The sequence below is a fragment of the Plectrocnemia conspersa genome, unplaced genomic scaffold, assembly GCF_051122295.1.
Source record: "Plectrocnemia conspersa isolate PC_06_02 unplaced genomic scaffold, ASM5112229v1 ptg000013l, whole genome shotgun sequence".
NCBI lineage: Eukaryota > Metazoa > Arthropoda > Insecta > Trichoptera > Polycentropodidae > Plectrocnemia > Plectrocnemia conspersa.
In genome coordinates, this window is record NW_028277177.1 from 28,578,073 (window position 1) to 28,605,282 (window position 27,210).

The 27,210-nt window shown below is 30.7% G+C and overlaps 1 protein-coding gene across 2 annotated transcripts in view; it reads left to right on the forward strand.

Annotated features, from left to right (window-relative positions):
• Nucleotides 1-27,210, forward strand: part of LOC148227766 (nephrin-like) — a 305,887-nt gene that overhangs the window by 108,612 nt on the left and 170,065 nt on the right. Inside the window, exons 2-3 of one of the 2 annotated variants that reach the window (XM_088203014.1) lie at nucleotides 9,219-9,268; nucleotides 22,421-22,467. The exons of the other annotated variant lie outside the window; for it this stretch is intronic. The gene's annotated coding sequence lies outside the window, so the exon portion shown is untranslated. The remainder of the gene's footprint in view (nucleotides 1-9,218; nucleotides 9,269-22,420; nucleotides 22,468-27,210) is intronic. 2 annotated transcript variants of the gene reach the window in all.

Below are 27,210 nucleotides of genomic sequence, written 5' to 3' on the forward strand. Positions count from 1 at the left end.
TTTTAAAACGATTTTTATCTGTGTTATGTTAATCTTTAGTTAGTTTTATAATTTTCATTTTATAGAATTTATTGTTAAAATAAAAATAAAAAAAAACATTTATATCGCAAACACTTGACTTGACTTTAATAAATCAGATTGTAGTATAATAACAGTTAAGAGCAAAATATATTATTTCACTAGCAGTGTAATTATATTTTCACTAGTAGAAATTTGTGTGAAAATTTATTCTGATACGATTTCACTAAAAAGCCAGTGAAAATATATTTTCAGTGGTAAAACAGATTCACTGTAACACACATATTAATTTACTTTTGTTTAAAGTACATATCGAGCATTTGTCATAAGCTACTACTTCATAACTTAAGTAACTTTAGTTTTCAAATAAAAACAGTCAATACCGGTATTACCGGTATTGACATTATTTTAATTAATTGACTGAAAAAATAGTCCTAGTACCGCTCGCATGATTCACCATGTTTATAAATAAGCAAAACTAAGGCATTCGAATACCCTGGCAACTATCGTTTCGATATATTAAATATTTTAATTACACTTTCATAAATTATAAAAAATATTTTTGGATAATACTTTTTAAACAATACATCTATGACAACATTGTCTTTAAAAGCCATTTTTTCCAATAAAATATATAACTCATTATTTTTTGTCAGTTACGATTATCTAAAAGAACTTCAAATATTTTAATATTTATAAAAAATATGTAAAAAACTTAAATAATGATTAAAGAATATTGATTTAAGAATATCTCTTATTTAATTCTACTCATGTTCAATGTAACATTGATTACATTTCAGTTATAAATGTTAAAGTAAATATAATATTATAGAATAAAAAATACGTAAATACTGCATAAGTCAGTCTCAATAATTCAGCCTAACATATACGATTTTTTGTTGTTGATAAATCATTGATTTGCATTTTTTTTAATAAAAATATTTATGCTGTGTACAATGTTTCAAAAATTAAATATTGTGTTTTAAAAATTTAAAACTTTTTGGTGCTCTCAATTATGTAAAGTAATAAAAACAACAACAAAAAAGGTTATATTTTTCATATTATATACTTTAAAAAAATGTGTGATGTATAAGGACACGTTAACACATTTAAATTATGACTTATTTTAATTTTATCTTTAGCTAGTAACACTAAAACATATAATATTTCAATATTTTTCAATGAAAAAAGTTTTTTTAGAAAATGCATTTTACGAAAATTTTTCAAATACGTTTTTTTTTATTTAATTATAAATATTGAGACTTACTTATTGCTAATATCTAACACCTATTTGTGATAAAAATGTACAAATATTATAAAGAATTTCATGTATGCAATATGTACCTGCATTTGTTTTCACTTCGCCAGCCATCCCTATCATAAAAAATGGATCGGCAAGCCACGGCGGCGCGGTCGTTTTTCTGTTACATAACAAAATTACTGGGAACTGCTAGGTACTGTTAGACTTGCCTGAGATAAAGCAAATGTTGACGCGTCGCGTATTATTATATTGTACAATAATATCGATCATGTTAAAGTAGATTTTAAAAATTTGCGCCAAAATATCGGCTGATGAGATTTTTTACATAGGTATAGTAAGCCAATATTTTGGCTATCTGGGTGGTTAAAAGTTATAATATTATTCAACTTTAATACTCTACCACGATAAAACTACTTGGGTTAATCTCCTACAATCATTTTAGTCTTCGCTTCTGCTTTTAAGTAATATGGGCATATTTTTCTACTTCTACCGATATTTTATTTTGTAATACTGGTAGTACCAAAGATCAATTTTTGCACCATTAAAGCTGACTTCAGCACTCGAGAACGCTTCTCTAGCTCGAGTCATTCAGTTTTCCAATCAATAGCTATGAGGTGCTGGAAAAATATGTGGGATGGTGCTCATCTATTTGCATCATATTTTTTTAATATTTATTGCTATAATTACCATCATAACTAATTGGTGAAACTTAGATATGTAATAAAAATTAAATATTTTTATGGAAAACAAACGTTGAGATTAATTTCAGATATAACTATCACCATCATAACAATAAAAGTACGTACGCGTAATAAACGTTAAATGTATCCACATGTTCATATATTATTCTTGAGAACAATGAAGGAAAAAATTTATACATATTGCGTTTTGTGAAATACGCTTGTGATATACCATAAATTGGATAAGAACCGTAACGACGTGAAAGAAAAAAAAACGTTTGTTTCATACTAACATATCTATCTATACGTCACGTATATATACATATATTTATTCTAAATATGAATGCGGATAGAACGTCGTATCACGTGAAAGACAAGCGGAAGACATATTTATAAGTGTATAAAAAATAAACATACACAAAAAAAATAATATACGCTGGAATCGATAAGGTGAAGCGTTCACGGAAAGTATATAAAGTGACTATAATGTATTATATTATAAAATAAAACTAATAAGTTTACGTAATAGTTAAGAAGGTGCTATCTAGGTAGAGGATGTTGTGTGGTAATTAGTTAATTGGCTAATTGGATTACGGTCGGTAGGGTTTAACATGCAAAGTTTAATAGAGATCGATGGGCAGATTCACACGAGTGAAAGTTTACGTGAAGAAAAAATACGTAAATACGTAGATTTATATTATTAGAAAGAGATATGGATATGAGCCGTGATTCAAACTCGCATTTCGCAAATCTGTGATTTACGCAAAGGAAGCTTGAACCCTCGATGGTGAGGATTTGTAAAAAATCTCGCCAAAGGTAAAAGGTGAATCGGGAAAGTGATATTTATCTGAAGATCGTGTGTTTTACGAGTCTATCGAAAATTTTTATGAATGGCTTTTGGCAATAGCTATGCGTTTTCCAAAAGGTTTTCGGGGGATCTCATGCAAAATACAGATTTCATATGGGTAATAATATTGCACGTCATATCTAATAAATTGTGATTGTCAAGTAATATTAAATTTAGGTAAAAGATATGCTATGGATAGTTAAATATATGTTCTAAATATAGTTCATCTCTGTTTTTAAATAAAATACTCAGCAAACATGTGTAACTCATAATCGGGGATTATTCGCGACTGTGTACATCTATGATACATAAACATATATAATACGGATACATAGATATTCCACACACGCGGTCAACCCCACGAACAAATCTCTTTATAGTGCTTTAACCCCTTCCGGTTCCTTTGCCGCTCCAGTTAAATAATCCCTTGAATAATATTTTATCTGAAAAACGAACATTAATTTAATGCGATCTAATCTCCGAAACGACTTTTGATGAATTGCACGTGGCTCGTGTTTTGGATACTTTTTAATCCGTTCATTCTTCGCATGTTACTAACGAAGTGATCGTCATGCTTTGTGGCACGCGCGTGTTTGTTCAGACGATCTCGATCACGACACTGACAATGAATGTCGCCACCGATAAATGTACCGGAAAGGTACGAAACCAACACCCGAACCGAGACGAATGACCCAGCTTCTTATTCTTCGTTGAGACACTTTTCCGAGTCGGATCTCTTTGTCGCTTATTATCTAGTAGGAAAAAAATCTCCGTGTCTGATTCTACGGACACTTGATGCACGACAGTTTCAATTGTCAGCGGCGGCGTTGACAGAGAGGCTCTTTTTATCTGAGAGGAAAATATAGGTTTTGGATGTAAAGCAGGAAGCAACTTTTTTGTGTACTTAAAGAACAATGGCTCGTATGCCTAATTATTATAGTGATTTATTCAACACTGGAATTAGTTTAAGAATCAGCATTAGGTAAATAAATACAGGAATTAAACTCGTGAATAGTATAGTTATTAGATTATAGATTATGTATAAAACACTTTTTTTATTCCACATTTTTGGACATTTTAATATGTTGCTTTAGTTGAATGTTTAAAAAAACTTTATTGTTAGTTAATTATATATATAACTTTTTTGTAGAAGTCATGCTAAAAATAATAAAATAAATTTTAGTTTTATTATTAATTTAATATTTAATAATATAGGCCGCGGGTTGGATAGCCCTGATCTAATGCAAAATGTGTTTATATTTAAATTTAAAACTTTATTTTGAATCTCTATCAAATTATAAAAAAAACACATACTGGCATATGTTCGTATGTGTCTGGTTACTTTTTTTAAATATTAATATTTTATTTTTTGTAGTAAGCGCGCTCTTTTTATTAATTATTAGTCTAAGGGCCGCAATGACAGCAAGCCATTTATAGCTAATTTCCAGAAAGAGGTTACTCCCCTTTTCACTTTGAAGAGGCGATGGCAAAGTTTGTCTACGTTTTGTAATAAAATTGCGTAGAAAGATTATTCTTATTTATTTGCCATATTTATTTAACCTTTTGGTGCCGTAATGTGTATTAAAAAAACAGCTCATAAACGTTTAGAAAGCACGTGTTTTTTTGATCTTAATTTTATATTTATTTGCATACGACATATTATATATAAATTTACTGACAGCCCTGGCGACGCTCAAGAAACAAAAAATATTTTCGTGGTTCTAAAACTCGCTATTCAAATTATCATAATTTTTAATGCTTCTTCATAAGTGACACTATAAACCCAACACGACTTGCAATATTTTTTTTTAGCCTAAATAATAGTTTTTTGCGATAAAAAAAAATTTAGCGTCGTGACCGCATCAAGCGTCAAAAGTCTCGCACGGCACTGAAACGGTTAAGACCATTAGCACTCGTTTAAATATCTGTAGCGTCAACATACATAAATAAACGCGTATTTTTTCGATATTTTTAATAAACAAGATATAAAGAAATGGCACGGTATCGAGTGTTCATTATTTAGTGAAACAGAATAGCTTTTTCTTAGTCAGCAGATAGTCGGTGGTTTTGTATTTTTATAGTTTATGAAAAAAACCGCGTCAAAAGCTTTTTCGATATCTAATATTAAATGCCCGTACTATTTTTCATATTAAAATTAGCGCATAAATGCTCCATCAAACTATTAAGTCGATATGCTACATACATATTCAGATTAAACAACACATGAAAAACAGCGGTGTGCTCTAATTAGATATTGAGAAGGCAATCGATTCGGTAATATAAACAATTATATGAACAGATTGATTGCATCCGATTAGACAATTCCTCGCGTAAACGCAATTACCTAACGTGCGTAATGGATATAGTTTTTCCACTAAACGCTAGGGCCCGCAGGAATTGATAATTATCCGATCCGTAGATGAAGGGTTTTTACGTTCGTTCGCGTGATGTTTTCACGTTCGGTTCCGGGAATCCGGGCCCGATATCTAAATTATACACTTGGCAAAAAAATATGTAACATACACTCAAAGGGCGCAAAAAGGATGGAAATGAAACCATAATCGAACGCGGCGCCCAAGGATAATCGAATCAAAGCGAGCGTAATAAGATTTTTATTAGCTAATGCGATTTATTATGCTCGATAGCCGAGTGGTAAGAGTTAAACATTTGGCTCGGATGAAATAATTGTGGGTTTAGGCGAAGGAATATTATTGAATTTAGGCACGCGATTTGGAAACGAACTGCCTCGGCTGTCTGGAGGTGAAACGGTTATGATTATTAGTTTGGCGGTGGAAAAAATGGTTAAAAAATCGACGTTTGTGTATAAAGGCGTAATAGTCATTATACAATGGTTGGCGTGTAATAACGGTTATGATTGTTTGGAATCGGATCGAATAGTAATATCGAAACTATTATGTGCGATTTTTATGGAATACGGCAGCCGTAATACTTATTGCGTACACGGTTATGATTTTTAGGGATTCTGGTAATGGGATAATATAGTATAATATATATGCTATATAGGATTATGTTAGTTAACTTATATTAAAAATATGTATATGTGCTTACTTTGAAACGCGTTAGATTTTTATTTTCATATTTTATTAGACGGGCTTATTATAAAAAATAGTTTTATGTTTCTAGACCAATTTCAACAACTTTAAAATATTTTTATAATATTTAAAAAATATCAAAATAGCTCTAAATTATTTTAAAAAGAGTTTGATGGTAAAAAACCTATGTCGAGTACATCTTGAAAGAGTAAAAATCTCTGTATGTATGCAGAATTCATACTATTTAAAATTGCAACAGATTAAGATTAAAACCACTTGAATATTTTTATTAATTTAATTAATTAAAAGGGCTATTTTTAAATGCGCCATTGGTTATTTATACAGACAATTATGAATCACCGTTATTTTAATATTATCATAAAAGCTCTTTAGGCTGTTTTAAATCCAATAACAGATTTATTCTTTATACTAAATTCTTTCACAATTCGAAGGGCAGTTGAGCCATTTTAATTTCATTCAATTATGCATCGTCTGATCTCATACATATTTATCGAACAATATTACTTTTTTTTAGACCCCAGGGACCGTGAAAAGGTGTATATAGTAAGAGACTCGCACGTCTCTCGGCGCGTAAAGAGAATGAGAAAATAGTCTCATCGGACCCTGTCCCTTCGAAAGTGTGTCCTTAAACGTCCCATCGAAGCCGATACAAACGACCCGGAGATGTGTTCCGAGTTTACAATGTCTAACTTTCGGCTGTGAAATAACCATAATCTTATGTGGAATAAATCGATTTTGCAAGTCCATTTGTTTTTAGGACCGACCGTAAAAGCACTCCGAGTGTGTCGAATCGAAAAGTCGACTAAATATACATACAAATGTATTGTATCTAGATATGTTTATACATGTGTATTATATTTAAATAACTAAGGGTGGTGAATATCGCGGTTAAGATATCGATATAAGGCAACGGTAAAAGCGATTCAGCCCGGTGTGTAAAGGTTAAAGTTACAATGATAATTTAATGCTGATGCTTGAAACGAGAGTTGTATGGATTATGATAGTTTTGCTTTAGTATGCTAATAAAATTGAGCTGTGGAGAATTTAAAATTAGCTAAAAAATTAAAAGTTTTCCATAAAATCTCAAGCAGACGACAGATTTTTTTTTGGAACAGATCGATTTTTTTTTTGAACAGTAAGTTTTTTTGAACATAGAGATCGAGATGATTAGCTTGTTTCTATTAAAATTTTATTATCTTTTGAAAAAAGTGATTTTAATATCATTTGCATAAAAAAAATATGGAAGCCTTGGAAATACATATTTGCGTTGGATTAACTACTGTTTTATAAACAATCGCAGTTTGTAAATATTGTAGCAAGGAAATTAAACTTTTATTTTGTCGTTCTAATATTCTATGAGTTACGGCATTTTTTTTAACTGTTCAAATAGAAAATTAATTACTCCTTCCGCTTGTAAAATTGTAATATCACTCTTACTTAATTCTTTAACGGCAATTTCAAATGGTTTTAGAACGTCTACCACGTTATCTAAAATAAATAAATACCATTATATTATATAAATCTTCTCAATAAGATCTAGCAGAGCTTTTCTAATGCACTAATCAAAGACATGTTTTCATCGTGTTTTTTATAATTTTTGTAAATTAAGTTTCTTTATTTAATTTTAAAATAATCATAAAAAATTGGTTAACTAAATAAAAAAGTCGATTCTAATTTTTTTTAAAAGACCGAAAAACTGGTTTTAGTTTTCACAGGTTTAAAACCCCTAATTTTCTATTGAAAGTACCACATTTTAAGTAACTTTTTAATATTTATTGATTTATGACAATTATAATCAAAACTCTTACATCACTTACATTACTTTTCTTCATAACAATAATAACTACATAAAGAGTGAAAATGATGGTAAAGTGCATTTAAATGTAGCCTTACTAATTAATTTAAATAATCATTATAGATCATGTCTTATCATATTTTAGAATTATCAACCGATTTTTTTATTTCAGTTTTAATGTTTGTTTCTATAATATGATACTATATTTTAATTTATTATTCTATAATGCCTGCACTACACTTTCTAGAAATTGGCCAAGTTGGCCAAGAACGGAGAATATAGTGGGTTACTTCGGTCGAGTTTGGTTCTGTCCGCTCTAATATCTCTCGGAAGTTGTCCGAGGTTACCGAGAACGGGAGCTTCGAGCGCTTCCGAACATTGTCGGCAAAAGGATCGGAGTCAAAGCGACCGAAGTCGTAGCTGCTCTTTTGAGCGCGTGCGGTGAGATACTTCCCCTTTCGCTCTCTCGCGTGCTAAGTGACAAGAGTGAGAGAAATAATGATATGGTTTTTCGCAAACTGTGATAGAACGAGTAACTCGGTTCAATTTCAGTATGCGCGTAGGCGTCCTATGGTCAACACGCATGTCAAGCGCTGCATCGCAATCACGTGGTCAAGTTATAATACCACATGCTTATCGAGGACTTGAACAGACTCTTACTGACATCTTTGAATATTTTAGAGCACCAAAAGGGATAATTATATTTTTGATAGTATATTCTTCTAACAGATATCGTTATTATATTTTTTTTTCATATAAAATCAAATAATTAAAAAATAATTAGTGGTACTTGATTTTGTTAAAAAAAATCGTTTCGAATATCCTTATGTATTTTCCTAGATCGGTTTACATAAATGTCACACCATAACGAATTCTTATTTCGAATCGATGGCGACAAATTCTAGGATAGTCACAGATGTGGTGTTCGTATTCTGAAGTATCATTTTTATGCCTTATGGCATTTTGCAAAAGCCGACAAAGATTTGCGTAAATTGAATATTTACGACCGAAAAGTGAGTGAGTGCTTACACAAAAGTTTTTAATTATCTAAGCCGCCGTCCGGACGGCGTATGTAATTTGCGACAGTATGGTCGCTTACTCGAATTCGTGGGTCTCGGCTGACTTCAGTTGTAACTTCAGTTCGCACATCTTCCAGATAGTATAGTGCAGGTATAACACCTAATTTTGGCTACTTTTAAATGCGCAACTTGTGAATTCCGCTCTTTTTACAAATTGAAAAAGAGTCTAGTAATAATTAAAAAATAGTTTTAAATCACAAGAAGAAATACAGAAATAATTTGCATTTATTATGTCACTTACTGCTTGTCATATGTGACTTACTTATAAATATGAATATATTAAAAACAGAATTACTGTTTTGTGTTTTTAAGTTTTGCGATTATCGGAACATTATTTCATTATTCTAATTTTTTTAGTATAATTTAGTTCAATCCCTAAATTATTGCATATTTTTATTATAATATATACATTTCGTTATTATTTATAGACAAATTTTAATTATTTTATTTTATTTGTTTTTCAGGTACATTTCGATTATCAAACTAGACAAGAAAATTTGCAACTTTTCACGTAGTAAGTAGTTTTACATATTACAATGGAAATTCGTTTTTTTTCTTAAATGTAAATGCTTATTACATAGTTGAGTATAAGATATACACATTATTATATGTTATTATAGTTACATAAATTTTTACTTAATTAAAAAATAATACATATATTACAATATGTAATATAAATCCAGAAAATATTTGCAAAATTTATTTGTTTTTTTTTACAATATCTATTTATATTCGACGCTTCGTTTCTGTAACATCATTATGTCCGTTTAATAAATGCTCTGAAACCCATTTTTTTCAACCCATTGTGAACGCAACATTTCGACGAATTGTTAAAAAATTCATACATTTCGCGACGGGCAAAGGCTTTGGGTCAGCGTTATCAGCGAATTGGGTCATTTAAACTGAAAAGCGGCCCGAAGTTTAATTTCCTCCCAGGACATTGTGAAGCGTGTAGCGTCAACAAATCGTTTAAAGCGTGGTTAACAACATCTGATATATTATTATGTACGCACGCATACACACAAGAAGAAAATCAGATAAGGCCACGTGATTGAAATACTTTATTCATTAAATGTTGAAAATTGTAAGGTATACCCTTCACTTTTACTAATTAAAACTGTGTTGAGTTGTACACATATATCATTCAATTGATTGTCATATCATGAAGAACTTTCCAGCAACTTAACACATACATACTATATATAATAAATGCCCCTTGGAAATATCTCATTTTTTTTTTAAAATACTATATGACATGTACGTCTTTCCTTTTGATAACGCCACATATATATACGTTTACCTTCTCATAGCCACGATTCAAGAAACTTCCGTTTTAGGCGTCGCTTACCCTCACCTCTAAGAGGAGTGCGTCTCCGGGGAGTCGCGTTTCTGGGGTCTTTTGGGAAATCCGCGTGTTTACATGCCCCTAATTCACTGTACCGATAGGTACATGTTTAAACGGGCGGAAAACCAATTTCGACAATTTCCGATGGAATTGGATTCCGCGTCACGACACGCAAAGCGAGGACAAGTCCGAGAACAGGGACAGTGGGAAGGGACCTCTCCGGGGTCCCCAAAGTTTCGATATCGATTCAAATTATTATTATTGTCCTCCTATGCCGGTCACGGAATCATCTGCGATAATTTAAAACCGTTTATTGCCAAGGGTCTTCTTCTTGTGTACGTAGGTATACGAAACCGTACTACTAACATACATGGGTATGGCGATATAAATTATATATTAACGTCAAACTGCGCCGAACTCACGTTGGCCATTAAGAATAATTGAAGACCGTATTTGGTGGTTTTGTGACGTCAAACGCCGTGAATTATGAGGTGGTTATGTTAATAATTCGCGATTGCGACATTGGGAATCAAATTGAGCCACTAAAACCCTTGATCGTCGTGTATAGAAAATTTATATAGAAATACTATTAAATATGTTAGAAGAAGAAAGAACAATTCTATTGGTTTTAAGCTACTAAAAAAGTTTAGCCCTTTGAGGTCAAAAATGTTTTTGATATCATCAAGTCCACTGCGCTTCAATTTATTTAACCGCAAAAATTTGCTTTCTTACAAATGTTAGGACCATTAGCAGAAACACACAAAAATGTGCATTTCTATGCCTCGTATATATTGTAGTATTTAGTTAATTGATCACTATTATAATTTACATAACACCAGTGGTTATCAATACATTTTTAATGATACCTAGTTTATGTTTTTTATTATAATATTTTACAATTACTTCCATATATCCATATATTTGATGTTTGGTTATATTTGTACATAGTATGATATTCTTAGAAGCAATTTTCGATCACATGTTTTTAAAATCTCATTTTTTTTTACATAATATAGAAATTTGATATATGTGAATAGGACCGCGTCACGCGTAGTGCACACTTTTGACAATTTTCTTGTCCTTTCATGCAAATACTGAATATAATATTAGTATACGTTCATTTTTAGTAAGTTATATTTTTTACATTACATTCTGTGAAAGTCTTTTTGTTGAAAGATTTTTTTGTATTTATAGTTAATCATAGATAATATACTTTTTTTTATTATGTTCAATGTGCCTTAAAATTTATTTTTTTATTTACAATTACTCCTAAATATATTTATTATCAACTATTTCAAATTTAAGTTTTGTAACCTCTCTTTGTAGCTTTGTAGTATGCGATAGAGTGATAGACGATAAATAGCGAGATGTTTTTTTCGAGCAGTGGTGGAGAAGCTGGCGCAGGGATGATGTCCGTGGAAGTTCTTCAAATGTCTTGTAAATGGCGTGGAAGCGACAGTATAACGAAGGATGATGAGTGATGCTCGTACGGAGGAGTCCCTCTCGGAATGTGAGCGCCCATGACAGTATGTTATCCGCGGGCGGCGGGCGTCTGCTGCTCTCTTCGAGTGACTGATAGTGACTGCCTTCTCCTCATCGGAGTCTAAACTTAAATATCCTGACCAATTACAATCATGCAGCGATCATCCAGCCAATATATGTACTCGTTTCTTAGAACAGTGAAATAGGTATACGCCTTTAGAGAGCAACATTTGCTTGATGGGCATTGTCCAAGGTCGTATACTGCAACGAGAATCTTGTGGATCTGGTAATTTATTATATCCTTGACCGTTTCGTAACAAATAAATATTAGTTGAATGTTTTTTTCTGGTCGTAACGAGGGCTTGTGTGGTCCCAATCTTTCACGCTATTGTCTTGTTTCCTTGTTGATGAGTGATTATTTTGATCAAGAGTTTTGAAAATAAGACTCTTTGAAAACGTGTGGTTTATTGTTCCTCGTTGTCGTTTCGCAACAAAGAAATATTCTTTCAATGACGGAGAATATTTACAGTATAAACACTGTGAAGCATATTCTACCTTTATAATTGACAATCGGTTCATCAACAACAATTTCTTCGGTATTGTATACAAAATTAAGGATCCTTGGTGATCCTCTTATAAATTTGGATTGAATCATAATTATTTTTTAAATGTAATATTCAAAAAAATCTGTAGAAATCATTGATTTTCTAAAATAGTTTTAAAAATATTTTTTATCAAAATTATTTTATGTGATATAAATAAATCAACTCTGAAAAACGCTTTTACTTATCTTTCTAATTTTTGCAAATTGATTATCTCGTAATTTTCATATTGGCGTAGTTGTTTGCTTTTTCTACTTATATTTTCAATATAGCCTTTAAAAAATATTGTAGTATTTTTGTTTCAATTCGTTCATGCTTTAAGAAAATAGTCGTTATTTCTGAATGTAATTACAACCATTTACATTTACTCAATTGCATTGAGATAAACCAGGATTTTTTTTATCAATAAATAAAAGTCTACGACTTTTATTTATTGATAAAAAAGTTTCAGTTTCTTCATAATAGTCACTAACAGAATTTTATATTTTATGTCATACAATAATTTTGGATATGATATTGCTTTAAAGTATGTTCAGATATAGTTAAGGGGTTTATAACATAATATTTTAAAATTATTTAGTTATGAGTTTAATCAAATGTATATGTGCCATGAAACATGCTACAACCTAATAAAAATATAACAAGAAACATCTATTAAGTACGTATACAAATATAAAAACCATTTGCAGGGCTTCGATGCTATCGTGATACTTTTAATATGTTTTATGGATGTAATAAATCTCACGGTCAAACTCACGTTTGTTTTATATCAAATTTCTATAAAAATAACCCATTAACTTATCAGGCTTTTAAAAGGTTATACAATTATACATGACCCACTCTGCATACTAAACAAGCACTATATACCGAAACAAATTTATTCAGATAATCAGCACACGCGTGTTATCAACAACGCGCATTATTTGCTCTCCCAAGTTTCGAAGTTCCTCGAAGGTTTAATTTTGTATCCTTATTATTACAAGGATTTTGCGTAGCGTGTATCGGATTGTCAAAATATCGAATTACTGCAAAAACAATAACCGGATAAAAGTACGTTGTATGTATGATTATCCCAACGAATTTAATTAGCCCGAAATAGCAATGTCGTGAAATCGAGATTGGCAAATCTTTTATTTTTATCAGCGAGGAGAATACGATGACGAAAGCTCGAAATTCCCAGAAGATGCTCATTTAACAGACTGCGATATCTGATCTGGGAGCGCTATCTCCTCGGGCGTGTTTCTCAAACTCGATCTCCGAACAAAACTCCCCAAAGGTAAAACTCGGCGAGAGTTTGCCGGACGGCTCGGTCTATAGAACGAGAGCAGAAAAAAGAGACAAAGTCTCTCTGAAGAGATGGTGGTGGCTGTTGGGAAACAACCGCACACTTTAACCAATCGAGGATCTCCCGCGTGGATCACGTATCCTGTTTCACTAAGCCGCAGTACGTGCACGGAAAAATAATCAACGAGTGTATATAAAATCTAGGCGGTGTAGGTATAGTACCTAAGAAACTGAGGGGGGGGGGAATAAACTTGACCACATATACGGCAGTAAGCCTGATGAGAAATGGATGGGACGGTGCACGCCAAAGCAGAGTTAATTTCGACAGAATACACCTTTACCGTGTATCTCTATTTGGTTGGATGTATCTCTAGGTGGTGTTTTTATTTGTTTTATTCGTCCAACCCATAGGATTGTTAATTAGTTTTTTTTTGTTGTTCCGAAGTTGTGCAGGATGGATCAAGAAAAAATAGTCCTTTTCGAATTTTTTTGTCTCACGAGCTATTTTTAATATTACTTAAAACAATGTTATTTTTAAACCTCTATTTTCGTTGAACAACTAGTATAAAAATGCATGAAACAACACGCTGTATATAAATATTTTTTCCATCAAGATAAAAATTCGATTTTTATGTAGAATGACTCATTGATTCTTTTCTCTAAAATGTTTCATTTTTTGGATTAAATCGATATTATCTTTAAGCAGTATGAAAAATGCATTGCTTTGACTAAACAATGTAGCACTCAAAAATGTTTTTTAATTACATTTTAACACAATATTTTGAACTTTTCTAAAGCTACGTGAGAAAATCCATTAAATATAATTTTTTCGCAAGCGTGTGCATTTTTTTTGTTACTGTGGATTGTCTATAGTTACAAGTCATAAATTACGTGCTATATATAATTATACTATAAGTGTATTATTTAGCCACAAATGTATTTTTATTACTGAAAAAATGAGAATTCTTATTTTCCCTTCTCGATTTTATCGAAACATCTTGATATGACATAATAAATATAATACAGTATATTAAAGTACAAGCTGCTTGTTTATAAACATTTTCTAGTTTAAGGAAATCAAAAAAAATATGGCCAATAGTAATAAAAAAATAAGATAAAGATGATTAATAAAAACTATTTATTTGCCTGGCTTTTTTTGTTTATACTGTGATTCTAGAGATTAGTAGATTTAAACCGCGACATGAAAATGAAAGTAACAATCGAAAGAAATCCGAATAAGCTTTCCCATAAAAAAATTAAGTACCCTCACTCCCTGCTTTAAGACATCAAAATTATAAACCCTAGTTAGTAAAAGATCGCATCTTTATCTACTTCTGGCTTAAAGTATCCTCATTTATGAAGATCGTGACTTTATAATATTCGTTATATTAAACTATTTTAATATCTAATAGTAAAAGATTAAATATTCGAATATTTTATATTATTACAATAAAAAGTATCTAGACTTTTTATTTTATTTTAAAAATAATAGATCAGTAAATGCTCCATTTTAATTATTCCTGCTGTTATTTTCGTTGTGTTATAACAACACAACGAGATAAATCTTATTAAATTTTACAACTGCATAATAATTACTCGGAAATAAATTTCGGTAATTACAGTGTTTTTTTCTTTATTTGTTACGTATGCTGCTTGCTTGTCGATCTTTAGCTATTATAGCTATGACTGTAATAAATAGCATAGAGATAAAAAAATCTATTTTGCAAGACAGATAAAGGGCGTAATAGGCTGTTGATGCTGCAGCGGTACATTGTGAACAAAAATAAACCTGCGTTTTTAAAATACATAAGCGAAATATGTATCTAAAAATTTTAAATATTCACTACAAAGAAACAAATAATTAAAAATGGGCGATTTTTGCATATAATATAGGTATTAAATTTTTCTTGCGATTTTCCAACTCTTCGAATACTTCTTTGATCCAAATTTAAAATTAATCTTTTTATTTTAAATTTTTCAGCGACTTTGAATTATCACATTTTTTGTACGATATATGTATGTATGTATGTAAATCCAAATAACATTTCTGTACAAATTGCTTTTAGCTTATTTTTGAATACTCGTTTATTCGATTACAAAATCAGTGTATTTTACTTTCCAAGAAAAAATTCAGATAATTTTTATATCGTATTTTCATTTATATTTGTATTTTTCTAGAATATATTTATGTACATAGTCTCAAACTTTTAAACCAAATATTAAGTTTTGTCAAAATGATTACAAACCTCAAGAAAAAATTGATACGCATTTGAGATTACAGGTGTCTTATGTATTATATGTCATATTTATAAAGAATTTTTCTTAGCGTAAAAGGTAGGTTATGTGGCATTAAAATTCTGCCCGGGCAAAACTCTCGACCTTCAAACAAAACGAAGAGCAACCGACTCGAGTGTCCAAAATTAAAGTCAATTTCTTTGACATTAAATTCGAGAATGTCAAGAATTTCCTTTCGACTTTCTCCACTCGACGGCGCTCAAAGCCGAAATTCCCTTAACCCTTTTCCGGCGTCCAGAGAGATGCAGCATCATCGCGGCGAAACGAAATCCAAGCCAAGACAGGCGTTCAAATATTCATAAAGTGCGTGTAAGGTTCATTATCCTCGTTAAGGATTCATTATGCGCTCGGGATAATACGGCCAGGGATCGTATGTGTGCGTATATCCTTTTTAATACAGAAGCCCTTACAATGGCGGAGGGGCCAATGGAAAGGGTTACGTCTCTGTGTATGTGTTTTTTAAAAGCGAGGATCTTTTGAAAAATTTACAAACCAATTACGACGTATGAATACCTAAATAGGGAATGGTAACAAAACCGGGGATTGTTTATCGTCTGTGTTTAACAGAGCAATTAGTTAGTATATGTTTAAAAAATAAGTTAATTATTGATGGTTTACGTTTCAAAATATATGACTTCATGTTTGCATATAATATGTTTCGATACTATGAATCAAGTATCATACTATCAATTAAATCCATCCTTGCATTCTCAAATATCTTATATAGTTCTGTAGTGCAGAAAAACCATTCTTGTTAAAATGTGTGATTCCATTTTTACGGAAAATCAGTGTATTATTACGAAATATTATTTTATAAAATTATTTCAATATACTAAAATTCGATATTTTTTTTAATACCTGTACAAATTAATCGTTCTTTATAATTTTATCTGAAAATTTTAATTATTAGCTCTTGGTGCTTCACTGGTGCGAGGTACCGCAGCAAGTATGATTGTTTCAGATGTTCAAATATAATTTTTAGTAATTCAACAAGCTATTATTAAATTATTAACATTATAAGTAAATTAACATAACTTTATTTTAAATACTGTAAAATTATGTGAATTACAGAGATATAAAATTTAATATAAAATTTAGAAAATTTTACTTATTAGCTGTTGGTGTTTCACTGGTGTGAGGTACCGCAGCAAGTATGATCGTTTCAGATGTTTAAATATAATTTTTAATAATTCAACAAGCTATTATTAAATTAATAACAATATAAGTAAATTGACATGACTTCATTTTAAATACTGTAAAATTTATAAAATATTATTTATGAGAGCTACAGAGATATTTTGATTATCATTTAATTTATAAACGTCCAGAAACGTCGAGAAACTCTCGCGAAACCATCCTCCGAAAGGTATGCAAATATCTAAACCTCCAACAAAATATTTTTTTATCCCACCGTATTTTTTCTGTTGTCACAATGAATGAATGTCTCCATTCCCTACTGTCCTACATCCTGCTTATCTTTGTCTGGCATAATACGTTATTACGTTATTTATTTCGACCCGGCGGAATAAAGTTACCATTAAAGCGGTCGATGCATATGAATTCGGTTCGGTCGACACAAAAAGTGCCTTTTTAGCACAATGCCTACCATATAAACTATATGTTGTGTTTACGACTGCCACATATACCAAAGTTATACACCCAATGTCCTTTCGGCGAGGAAGACGCTAGCGTCGGCACATACTCGTCCTACTTTTTCCATCCAAATTGATAATAATAAACACAAAAACCATATTTTCGACGGCGCTATTGACCAGCAAGTGTTTGCTTTTGTGTAATAAATAATCTATTCGCTCTTTTGCCAAAAATAGACGAAAAATGTAAATATTTGATATTTATAAACATTATATTGAAGTATGCTAAACGGTTAAGTATATATACACAAATATGATACATAAATTCGTTTCAAAAATCTAATATAAATATCAAGAAAAATGTGCAATTTTTCTTTTTAAAGTAGTTCAATAAAACCACCTCCGCAATTTAATCCAATAGTCCTCGCGTGCTTTGCTTCCATTATCTTTCCAGGACACTACCAAAGAGAGAGGCAAGTCACAAATGACTTGAGCCGAAAAACCGACAGTGATTACGCGAAGACTGTTAAAGTTTACGTAAACGACTTCAATATGTTGGGATGCGGACCCTCGACGCACGCACAATCCTTTTAATACCCATTTCCTTTCCCCCGAGGGCTTCCATCGTGCCATTCTCCCTTTCGAGTCCTAATTCGGCAGAATTACATAATCGACAACACCCTTAACTTCTCGTCACCTGAGGAATGCTCGTTAAACTCTCCAATTCAATATCCCCGTCTTACAATCGAAGGGTAAGTTATGCGAACAGTTAATTCGATCCTCTCTCTCCTCTTCTTCCTATATCTCTCCGGAGAGGCGTCTTGAAATCTTAATCAATTTCTCAAAGCCGCAGATTGATCGCCACTCTGACCTGACGGTTTCTCGAGGCATTATTCAGAGAATTTTCATATTTTTTTTACAGCGCGATCCAATTTTCCCCTTTCGAACGCTGTCGCAAGATCGTCCCGGAAAAATCTCGTTTGTGTCCCGCGGGATAAAGTCCCGGGACACATTCGTCTAATCAAAAATATAATCTTCATTTTTATCCGCTTCGCGGCGTACGTTCAAGCTGATTTACATATTTGTGTAAAAACGCCTAGGAGGCATCTCGACGTTTATTATTAAACTGGGATGACAACTAAATATAAGCAATGTTAAGTAAGCAAAATGTTTAAAGCAAATAAGCAACCTAATGCCTCCACTACACACTCTGGAAATTGTCCGAACCGAAGTTACAACTGAAGTCGGCCGAGACCTACGACTGCCGCAAATTTCATATGCCGTCTGGACTGAGGCTTCTGTTACGTACAGCTGGCATATTTGCGCGTGATCGAAAAATGTGCCAAATAATCGCAATTTTTAAGTTTGTGTGGGCGCTCACCAATACAATATCAGTGAAAACTTTTCGGTCGTAAATATTCAATTTACGCAAAATCTTTGTAGGCTTTTGCAAAATGCCATAAGTCATAAAAATGCTACTTCAGAATACGAAAAACACATCTGTGACTATCCTAGAATTTGTCGCCATCGATTCTAAATAAGAATTCGTTATGGTGTGACATTTATATAAACCGATCTAGGAAAATACATAAGGATATTCGAAACGATTTTTTTTTAACAAAATCAAGTACCACTAATTATTTTTATTTATTTAATTTTATATGAAAAAAAATTATAATAACGATATCTCTTAGAAGAATATACTATCAAAAATATAATTAATCCCTTTTGGTGCCCTAAAATATTCAAAGATATTAGTAAGAATCTGTTGAAATCCCCGATAAGCAGATTGACGTGACCACGATGCAGCGCTCGACATGCGTGTTAACCATAGGACGCCTACGCGCATACTGAAATTAAAGCGAGTCACTCGTTCTATCTCTGTTTGCGAAACACCATATCATTCTCTCACTCTTGTCACGTAAAAGAGCGAAAAGGAAAGTATCTCACCGCTCGCGCTCGAAAGAGCAGCTCCGACTTCGGTCCCTTTGACTCCGGTTCTTTTTCCGACAATGTTCTGAAGCCCTCGAAGCTGGCCAAGTCGACTGAATTACCCCTACTTTACCTCCCGCTCTCGGTAACTTCGGACAACTTCCGAGAGATTTTAGAGCGGATAGAACCGAACTCGACCGAAGTAACCCACTATATTCTCTGTCCTTGGCCAACTTTGGCCAACTTCCAGAGAGTAGTGGAGGCATAAAACTTTATTTTTATACAAGAACAAAACATTTGAAGGGTGTGTTTTTTTATTTTTAAAACTAAATCAACACAAACAACTAATTACTCACACATTTAATAAAATACAGAAGCCCTAATACATAAATTAAATTTTGACATTGACAACCATATAAATATAACTGAGAACATTTTTTAAGGTGCAGATTAAATGAGTCAAAAAATAAAACGTGTAATAATTTTAATAAATTATATATTATTCATTTTTTTTACACTTGTCAATTTTTTTACGCCTGATCTTCAAAAAAATTGCATTTTTGCAAGCACTTTTTGAGATACACTTTTCCACACAAACTGTCTTAAACAGTTTCTAGGTGGATCATCTCTTTAGACCTCTCAAACTTAACCATGTGTCATAGTCTATTATTATGCGACATTTACTAATTAAAAGCCTATTTTGAAATTATTTAATTATTAGTTGATAATGTTGAATTAGACTCAGTTCAAGTGGTGAATCAATATCGACTAAACTCGCGAGTATGCTAATCTACTTCAATATTATGGCTACTGTGTAAAATATACACATTCCATATTTACATAGTGTGAATGGCACCGCGTTGGTAAATAGTAGAGTAGATACATTACTAATCAGTAAACGTATGTTTAGATGAAATTGCGATAGTTAAATTAATACATATTTTGAGCGGTAATTATGAGGAGCTGGTCCGACTATACTCAATTTTTATTATCAATTCACTAATTTAATCCAATTATATACTTTTATATATATATATATATATATATATATATATATATATATATATATATATATATATATATATATATATATATATATATATATATATATATATATATATATATATATATATATATATATATATATATATATATATATATATATATATATATATATATATATATATATATATATATATATATATATATATATATATATATATATATATATATATATATATATATATATATATATATATATATATATATATATATATATATATATATATATATATATATATATATATATATATATATATATATATATATATATATATATATATATATATATATATATATATATATATATATATATATATATATATATATATATATATATATATATATATATATATATATATATATATATATATATATATATATATATATATATATATATATATATATATATATATATATATATATATATATATATATATATATATATATATATATATATATATATATATATATATATATATATATATATATATATATATATATATATATATATATATATATATATATATATATATATATATATATATATATATATATATATATATATATATATATATATATATATATATATATATATATATATATATATATATATATATATATATATATATATATATATATATATATATATATATATATATATATATATATATATATATATATATATATATATATATATATATATATATATATATATATATATATATATATATATATATATATATATATATATATATATATATATATATATATATATATATATATATATATATATATATATATATATATATATATATATATATATATATATATATATATATATATATATATATATATATATATATATATATATATATATATATATATATATATATATATATATATATATATATATATATATATATATATATATATATATATATATATATATATATATATATATATATATATATATATATATATATATATATATATATATATATATATATATATATATATATATATATATATATATATATATATATACACAGTTATTCGTAAGAATCTATCGAATAAGATATTATAAGACACGTGCACAGTGCGTATACATTATAAAATAATAGGGACTGATTGTCGATCCCTTCTGGGCACACTTTGATAGTTTATCATTCATCGCGGTCACGACTATGCTATAGTTTCGATCGTTGACTGTTCTAGATATGCTAATCATTAAGAAATCCGAGACGGAGAGCATTTCATCTAATCGTGTTGCACATATAAATTACATTTCTAGTTTCCTAGAACGCATTAGTTCAGTTACCATTGGTTAGACTACTTATTTCTTAACTAGACATTTGGCGACTGACTCTCTCTGTTCTAGTTTTGAACATACGTTGACACAATGAATATTAAATTGAATCGGTTCGTCGAATCGTTAATTTAACCTTCCATCGAACAATTGGAGCACCCAATAAAGGGATTAATAAGTTTTAAGGCCATTATTCTCTAGCTTCGACATTTTTTACATTCTTTAAATATTTTCTCATTATTAATAGTATATGTGTATATCATATTTAAAAGTTTGGTTTAGTTTCTCTATTATAAAATCGTTTATGTTATCAATGGATTTTCTTATTAAGAATTTCTATTCGACGCCTTTATAAATAAATGTATACAGTTTGGAAGGTGTGCAGTTAATAGAAACCATCTGTTATTTTCTCGAAGCCACGTACGTAATAATGTCGGATCGATTTTTTATTTGTATCGGTCCGAACTCTATCGCGGAATTAGCTCTGCAGCCCGTTCAGCATCCAGAGAATCTGGACCATTTATCTCGCACGCTCGGCTTGATGGCGCTCGTTTAATCTGACGCCGCTGTGTTGTAGGTACTAAACAAATGATTATTGTCGTTTCATAATCGCCACCTGAATTTTACCCTTTGCTGCTTTTGATAATTGCAAAGTCGTTTGTTAAATTGTTACGGAACGACGACTTAACGCCACTTATTCGCTTATGATGGTTTTACGTCTGTATTATGCGAGTTTAATTAATATATATTTTTCTCTTTGTTACAGGTAATTTAATCTGCTACACTGTTTACGACTGGTATATGATTCTATCAGTAAGTAATTTAAAAACAATTACTCGCCCTGCTCTAAATTCTAACGATTTTTATATTATATAAATATATTTTTATGTTATATAAAAAAGTAATATAAGCCTGACAAGTTTATTAAGTTAAAATATACCTGGGCTTGAATTTTATTTAATTTCCATTGTGGGACATCGAAGTGATTATTATATAATTATAATTCCAAACGAACATCACATTTTAAAATTTTAAAAAACTATTATTACATCTTACATCAATTCATTTTAATTTTTAATAAAATAGATATCAGTGATTTATATTTTTGTTTTCATTCTGGTTTCTCAATTTAGTGGTTGTTAATTGTGTTTAACTGCTAGTAATACATCAAGCTTATGCCTGTTATGTTGCAAAGGAAAATTCACATTAAATAAAAAAAATGAATATTTTGTAATCACTGTTTTGTTTAAACTTTGATATTAATAGATATGATCAGGTTTTTCTAAATAATAATAATGAAAGACCTATAAATATCCTTTAAAAAATATTAAATCACAGTCGATGAAAATTACTATAAAAATAATATTATTCAGCATTTTTAAAGTAAAAAATATTTGGGGGCTACATTTAAATGCACCACTTCTGCGTTTTTAAATAATTTTTATTTAAATATGATTTAACAATTACCTAAAAAAAAAATGTTTTATTCAGATGACGCAATTAAAAGTATCAAACCATTTTACAATGCTCGTTTTTAAAAATAATATTTGTATATTATGCAAGAAATAAATATTAATAATAGAAAAACTACTTCTAAAATATTTGTTACACAGCTTTATTTATTCTTCAGTTTCGCTTGTAAGCATCATATTTTTTAATAATTAATAAATTACAATAATTATTTTCCTTTTAATAATTTTTTTTAAGTCACCTGTACGAAATGGCATTTTATGTTTTGGTAACATATCTATTTATAAAATACTAGAGTCGTATGTATTCTTTAATATGCCCAAGAAATTTTGCTCTTTTCAAATTAAAAAAAAACAGCACAACTTCACCAGACGACAAACAACACTAGACTTAACAATATTCCAGTTTTTATTGTTTAGGAGCTATTATTAGACTCTTTTTATGAGTTCAATAACGTTCTGACTCATGGAAAAGTAATAAAAACGTCATAATTGTAAAAAACAGTGGCACGATTTTAGTGACCTACCCATGGGACAGTGGGCATATCTGGGTTTGTAAAAGTTTTGTTTTTAAAATGTATATAACACTATATAATAATAATAAAAATATTATATAATTATTTAGCATTAATTCGCATTTCTATCGTTGCTACTTCTATGTTAATACAATCACTTCATTGTGATTTATATTTGACTTCACTAATATCACAGTTTCACCTTCAGTTCCAATAAGACTATCGTTTAAATATGATTATAATTAGCAAAATTTGTTTATATGATGAGTTCATGCTGTCTTAGTCGAAGACCGTTTGCATTCCAAGCTTAATTTTTTAAACCGTTGCGTTGTACGTTCATATTCTCAGAGTTGTTGCATGTCTATCATAAATTGAATTATGTTTTTATTGTTGCAATCTGCAATCGGAGCTTATTTTTATTTATTTAGTTTAACTTGAAACTTTTATAATGATAACCCTTAATTAATTTTATGTAATTGATTATAAAACCAATACATTTGGAACAGTTTTTATAATTCAATTACAAGGTCTTAAATAAAACAATAAAGCACATATAAAATATTTTAACAATTAGTAATAAGTGTCTCGGTAGCCATCTTTGGTGTTATTATCTATCGGTTTCAATTAGGTCAACCGAGTTGAACCTAAACAATTATAAAGATAACCATGATCATCTATCAAAATAAAACTAACCATTTAATATAAATATTAAGTATGCAATATTATTTAATATACTATATATACTGACCATTTATTTAAAATTCTGACTATCATAATTTCAATATTGACTAAATAAACATTAACCATTACGTTATAATGTGATAACTTTGATATAATATTATAGTATCCGAATAAACTAAAAAAAATTAGCTGATTCTTAAGCTTTTTTAATAATCATTTATATGCTGATATCATATTTGATATTATCATTCAGCGTATAACATAGGACTACAATTATATTAAATTGTATGAGTGTATATATATATATAAATAATTATATATATATATATATATATATATATATATATATATATATATATATATATAGATAGCATTACAGAAATAATCCATGTTTATAATTCATCACATTTATTTCTGTTTTTGGACGGCGGCACTTCGTTTGATCAATACGTTCATCGAGTTCAATTCCCTGTCCACCGTCGCCATCTTTGATTCAATATTCATACCATAAAGTACTATATTATCAGTTTTGAAGCACCTTATAATAATCTCACTAATTGTCCAAATTTTACGCACACGATCTGCGTCATCTGAACTCTGAGCACTACAAGATGTTTTCACGGATCGTTTCCTCTCTCGTCTCCCACTTGGTTTGAGTATCGTCTTCTCCTCCTTTGGGATGAGATGAAAAGGAAGAGAAAAGAAAGTCAGCAGCGACACAAAAAGCGCCGGCGGAGTTGTCCCGCTCGCGCGATTCCCATTTATCTTTCGATTGCCGTTGAAAAGTTTCGCTTCGTGTCTTTTCAACGAACGGCGATTAGCAATTTTCCCATTGCGAATCCGGACCTGCGGAATGGAGAGGCTTGATCCTTCACAGACCTGGTTTTCTCTCTTTGCTCCTGTGATATATTATGGAACACACGCCAGACGCGTTCGATACAAATTGGACGACATCGATGCCATTTTGAGAGATTTAGACGTTTGAGAATTGCGCCGCATTTTTTTTATTTTATGGCACAATGTTTGTTAACATTTGTTTTGAATAGTTTTTTAATTATATTTAAAATTACTCCCTTGCGATTCGGTGTCATGGGTCTGATCCTTTTATCGGTATCATATTATTGCTAACAGTTAATTTCGATCGTCGTCATATGAGCGATCTAGTCGTTCTTCCCCGTAATTGGAGAACGTCCCGCGGGTATATTCAGGGATTAATCAGAGGTTGACGGAATCCCGATAAACTAGATTCAATTACTGGAGATAAACCGAACCGAACTTAATTCGGCACGACCACCTTTGTGCCGCAGACAAATTGATACATGTACACCATTATTGTATTCGAAAATGTAAGTCCTTTTGCGGCCATTTAAATCCTTGTTGAGGTGGCATATTATACATAATATTATCAAATTAGTATTCTGCGACGGTACTATCGACGTTCGAACAAAACCCCTTGTTTTTTCTTGTAACGTCACACTCAATCCTAATCCTGGGCACGGAAAATCCCTATTCAAGAAGAAAAAAGAGCCAGCAAGTCGGACATGTCGTGAGAAATTTCGTCGGAGGATTTAAGCCCTTCGAAAGCGTGACCCATATATGTATAGAAATGAGGGTTGGTATACGTACGTAAAATTTAACGTGTCTGAATTTAACTGACGCAGCAATTTCCTTCGCCAGAACGGCTTATCTCACAACATCCGGTCGGCTGTAGCTCATTTCCACGCTATAATACGTTTGCGGGACGGTTGGTGACACCTGGATTTCCCTATGACCGGCGCGAATCGGAAAAGGGCGTTGAAATTCGTCTTTGTTTGCGACTTTTGACTTTCACACAATTAGCATTGTTATGGCTATAAAGAACCTGGGGCTTTAAGGACGACACAACAAGATGCGTCGCGACGATTCCATTTAAAATTATTATATTATATAAAATATTTTATATCATATAATTATAATTATTATTAATAGTTATATGGAGTAATAAAATCTGAATAAAAATATTCGACGCTATTTATTTGCGTTAATAACGCCGACCTTTGACATCGCATTCTGATTTTTTCATAGAAAATTTCTCTTTGATCGATGATTCACGTGTGAACGTATATATGTATGTATGTGTGGTTCCATATTTCCCTCGCCCAAAATTACGCCCTTTGTTGTGCCTCAAAACGTATATAATAGGCGGCGCCCCTCGGTGATTGAGTAACTCACCAATAGATTGAACCCAATTTCCAACCTCGGCAGGCGAAATTTCGCATCGGCTCTTCTTTTTTTTTCTCTCTCGTCGACCAACCAACCCTCATAAGTTATTACAACTTTCCCATTTCGTCGGGTGCCATTTTTGCCCGGGTCGCTCCATTTTCCGAATCGGCACTATTTCACCGCCTTTTCCACCTTCTTCTTCCACTTCCTCCTCGCCGGTCGTCTTATTAAGCAATCATTCCCACTGTAGGTGCGCCCCTGACCGTGGGCGGAAAAACGCCCACTAGCACGAAACCCTTAGTATAACTACAACATCATAAAATAGATTGTGTATAATCTTAACAACTCGGCTTGATCCTTTTTTTCCAATTTGAGTCCGTTAGAGCGTATTGGTACTGAGATACAGATTACTCGACAATATATTATTCACATCTTCCACTGAACATCAGTTAGTCCGAATTGCACTTATCGCCAATATAATATATTAACAGAAGCAACAGTGAGGTTGCAGTTGTGCAATGCAATCGATCATGCGTGCTTTTATATATGCTTCAGTCGTGAGAGAATGAAATTCAATGCGTACGCAAAAAGCATGCATTCGTATATAACCACAATACCTATGTATAATGTGAACCGTGAGAAAGTATATTTAAGCATATGCTTGTAGCTCGTGTGCACATGTGATTATT